The 4,377-nt window shown below is 43.3% G+C and overlaps 1 long non-coding RNA gene across 1 annotated transcript; it reads left to right on the top strand.

Annotated features, from left to right (window-relative positions):
* The first annotated feature begins 2,894 nt into the window (after positions 1-2,894).
* LOC118423379 lies at positions 2,895-3,791 on the top strand. The gene is made up of 3 exons (XR_004832043.1): positions 2,895-2,932; positions 3,299-3,394; positions 3,630-3,791. It is a non-coding gene; the product is annotated as an uncharacterized LOC118423379 (long non-coding RNA).
* Positions 3,792-4,377: the final 586 nt, after the last annotated feature.

Raw genomic sequence — 4,377 nt, 5'->3', positions numbered from 1 at the left:
ACAACCAAAGTATTTATCAGTGTCACTTTGCCATACAGGGTAAGAGTCTTTCCTTTCCAAGGCTGGAGTATCCTATCTACTTTTTGTAGTTTTCTACCGAAATTATCAGAAATCAATGTGTTCATATCTTTGGGAATGTGAATTCCCAAAAGGTCAGCTGGACCATCTGACCACTTAACAGGAAAAGTACATGGTAGCTTAAAGCCAGTGTCCTTTAGTGGACCCATTCTTAAGATTATACATTTGTCAAAATTTGGCACAAGCCCAGAAATATTTGAGAAGTTTTTTTAACTCTAAACATAATGTTTCCAATGTTGTAATGTTGTAAAATTTGTATCATCATCAAATTGAGACAATTTGCATGGATCTTTTCGGCACACCAATCCTTCAATATTTTCATTTGCTCGCACTCTAATGGACAACAGTTCTACTGATAAAACAGACAAATAAGGCGATATCGGACAACCTAATGTAGAGTTACTTTTATAAGTAAATTACAGATCTCAATGGGATGAAATGAAAAAAAAATATTTTATTCTGTTAAATTCATACTGTTCTATTCAATCCAATTCATCACCATTCTGATTTATTTGGGGATACCTTTGGAATCTTACATATACCTAGCTGTGGTGGTTATGTTGATCTAACTTACTTTACCGATGATCTTACTCCTGCCTCAGGGGACACAGTTGAAAAAGGTCTAACCTCTGGACCAAAGAACCTGAGGCCAGCGGACATCCAGCGCGCGTTGGTGTGCTGTCAGGCCGTGTACAGGGAAACACCAAAAGCCGTGCAGGAGTTCCTGACCACAGAACTGACGAGCCATGACTTCGTCAGTGTTTCTGTGTCCCGCTATGGGCGGGTGTCGTACATGGTGGCCGAGACTGAGGACAAGGAGGAAGTCTTCATTGCATTTAGGGGTAGGCTGGTACATACACCATAAGAATAAATAATTTATATACATACATACGCCTTGAGTATATATATATATATATATATATATTTATATATATGTATCCTCAAATAAAAAAGGGCTGTACTCGGTGGATGTAGCTTTCATAGCATTTTTCTTTGACCCGTCCTGAGATGATTTCTGGACCCAAAAAGCTAAACCAAGTTAGTCGGTATTATCAACTAAATTGTGGCGGTGGCCAGTTCTGTCTTACTCGCGCCGTTTCTTACCTAGGTGGTCGAAATAGAACAGGGGGCGGGGCTTATGGTATTCGGTTGGAACGGTCTACTGGATGAACACCACTTACCTACCAAAAGAGATAAAACATTGTTTTCACAGGGACGAGCAGCTTCCAGGATGTGATGGCCGACTGTTCAGTTTGGCGGCAGCTGGCATCAAGCGGGCCTGACGGACGCCAAAGTGCAATGGGAGGGCGGTGCCATGCCGGGTTTCTTAAGCTGGCCTCTAACATCCCGGTCGACCCCTTCTTGCGAAAATACCAGCATCACCGCATAGTCCTGTGCGGACACAGCCTTGGTGGCGCCGTGTCGCACATCGTCGCGCTAAACATGCTAGTGGAGCTAAAGAGAAGGGGACTCCCCACCGACAACATCATGTCCATCGCGTTCGGAGCTCCGTTCTTCGGTGACGAGGGCCTCCGTTCCTACGTGGAGAAGCAGAACCTGTCCGACTGCCTGCTGACCGTGGTGAACCAGAAGGACCCTGTGCCGCGCCTTCTCCGATTGGCGGAAGCCGTTCAAACCGCTGTGACAACAACATCTACCAAGGTAAAAAGAACGAAGTCGTACGTTTTCGTTAATCTCCAGGCAGACCTACCGGTGGCATTAGGAGTTTAGCTAGCCAAGGAGTGTTCTGAACAACTTACCTCTTTCATTGACGGCAGGTCTCCGGTAGTTCAGAACACTCCTTGGCCATCTAAACTCTTTATGCCACCGGTAGATCTTCCTGGAGATTACGTTTTCTGCGTGCAAGGCAGTAGCTGATGCGATATATGACAGCTAGTGTTTGTGATAACCAAATCATTATGCCGTGGTGATAAACGATTAACAAGTAGTAGATGTCTAAGATGATCATCATCACTGTCATTGTCATGTTTGTACAGGTGAAGAAGTTCGTCAAAGAAGCCAAGCCTTTGTTTAGTCCAATACTGAAGGCTATATCGTCCTCTGGGGTTGGCGGTCCTGTTGTAGCGACTGCAGCGGCGGCTGCCGGCACCCTGTTGGATCAGCTTCCCGCTGCCATGGATGAACTGAACGGGCTGATACGGCAGCACAGCGTAACGATAGATGAGCTGAACTCCATCTACCGGCCTGTGGGATGGTACATGTTCATCTCTTGTCGAGAGGCTCTAGCCGGTTCACGCACAATATGGGAGAAAGGCTACATCCGAGAGGAAGGGGAGATCAACAGGTTCATAAAGGATGGTGGACATCTCACTCGTGAGTACCTTTGTCAAGGACGGTAGGAATATACCAAGCTGATTCACCAAGCATACCAATTTTACCGCACGTAATATCAAAAGTTCAATGGTCGGAGTTTGCTTTCATTTTGCTACTGTGCCAATTCACATAGTTATTTGCATGCAATATTAGGTGGGTACATGACTTGTGCCAATCTTGCTTCTTAATGATATGAGCGTACTAAATCCCAACATAGACTATAAATTTAATCTAGACTAACAATGTACATATAGCACATGTCATAACTTCGTATTAGACACATTAGACACTTGTCATTTCTTTCTTCTTTCAGAGGATAAGATACACGAACACAAAGCTGTGTGCTATGCAGCAGCCTTCTTCAACGTGTCGTCCAGGAAGGAGTACGACACAGTCCTCACACAGGCTCCAGTTTGTGACGTAGTTGACACCTTTGCCCCCGAAATATGGATCCCTCGGAGCGTCTCCATGGAAACAGCTTTCCCTCCAAGCGTCAATAAAGTTTCTCTTGTCAGCATTGGTACGTGACTCTTAGCTTGACTTTATTTGGATCCACAATTAGCTTGAAATTTCTGTTTGTTGACTTCCTCTGGTCCTTTACGTGAAGTACGATAGTACAATATCAAATAACAGACAGGAAAACCACAGAAAATGCAAGTTAAATCATTCAGTCTTATAACTATAGATCAATGAATTAGGATAATTTCAATACTATGTAGAATTAAACAATGGACATTGTACCAAAATGTCTATTTGAATGATGTACTAGTATTTTATTCCTCATTAGGACTGGACTAAAAATAAGGCAGTCCTACCATGTACAGTGGCCACATGAGAATGCTTTGACTCAACTGACCTCTTTTTGTCTTTTTTTCTGTTATTACAGCAAGCCAGAAAGGGGACATGGATAGTGGGAAGTTGCTGGTGACCATCGACGGTGAAAACCTAGACTTCTTCGTCCTATTGGAAAATCCTTTCACAGGTAACAGTCACTTGCATATAATTGTAAACTCATTTTTAGGCGTTCCATATGATATGAAGAGAGCTGTGTCTGTATTGACTTGAATAACACCATGGAGAGTGTCAGCCTATTTTCCACGCAGCAAACAAATGTAGAGGAAATGATACTGGCTTGCGACAACATCTTTGTTTACTGTATAGGACATATCATGATCCAGTGCAGGTAAATAAAACTCGATGTCATCTGAAATTTTCAGGCGTTCCATATGACGAAACGAGGGGAGTTTCTGTGAACTTCAAAAGTTCTCGCCAGGTTGTCCTGGAGTGTTACCTTACTGATGGAGCGTTCGACCCTTTTCCCACCGTCACGATTAGAACTCACTTCCAGGAGATCCCGTATCAGACTAAGAAGGAAGAAGTCAAGGTAATTTTTGCCATACGATTGAAAATCGATCGCTTCATGAAAATGTAGTGTAACTATCCCTGTTATAACCTGGATTTTTCTCCTTAGTTTCAAAAGTTAGCGTTGGTCGGATGGGTTGTCTTTATAATGTCTCAGCACTTTCACCTTGTGTATCTCACAGCAGGTGAAGGGCTGCACGTTGGGCCAGCTGGCTGTTGGGCGGCTAAAGCCGGAGCTGCTCATCAAGGCAACACAGCGTTGCTTGGCAACAGTGATGATGATGCCAGAATCCAACCGACGAAAGGAACTCGCAAAGGACCCCATGATGACGTACCTGGACAAGCTGGATAAGAACCGAAGTGCCGTCCGGAATGGTTAGTTTTAGGAAATATGGTTACTACATCTACTTTAACTGTATTAATCATATTGTTAATAACAGCAAGAAGATAGGGTTTTTAGATTCTTCTAACTGATCCACATACCTTTTTCCTCTTTATTCTTTTATAGCTCTTTTTCTAAAGTATTTCGCTTATTGTCCTGTTTAGGTAACAAGAAACCAGAGCTATTCGACTTGGTGGCAGATGCCTTATCTGATGGTCTAG

This window comes from Branchiostoma floridae, chromosome 9, assembly GCF_000003815.2.
Source record: "Branchiostoma floridae strain S238N-H82 chromosome 9, Bfl_VNyyK, whole genome shotgun sequence".
Classification (NCBI taxonomy): domain Eukaryota; kingdom Metazoa; phylum Chordata; class Leptocardii; order Amphioxiformes; family Branchiostomatidae; genus Branchiostoma; species Branchiostoma floridae.
The sequence above is the reverse complement of the archived record's forward strand: the minus strand, read 5'-3'. Positions and strand labels throughout refer to the sequence as shown.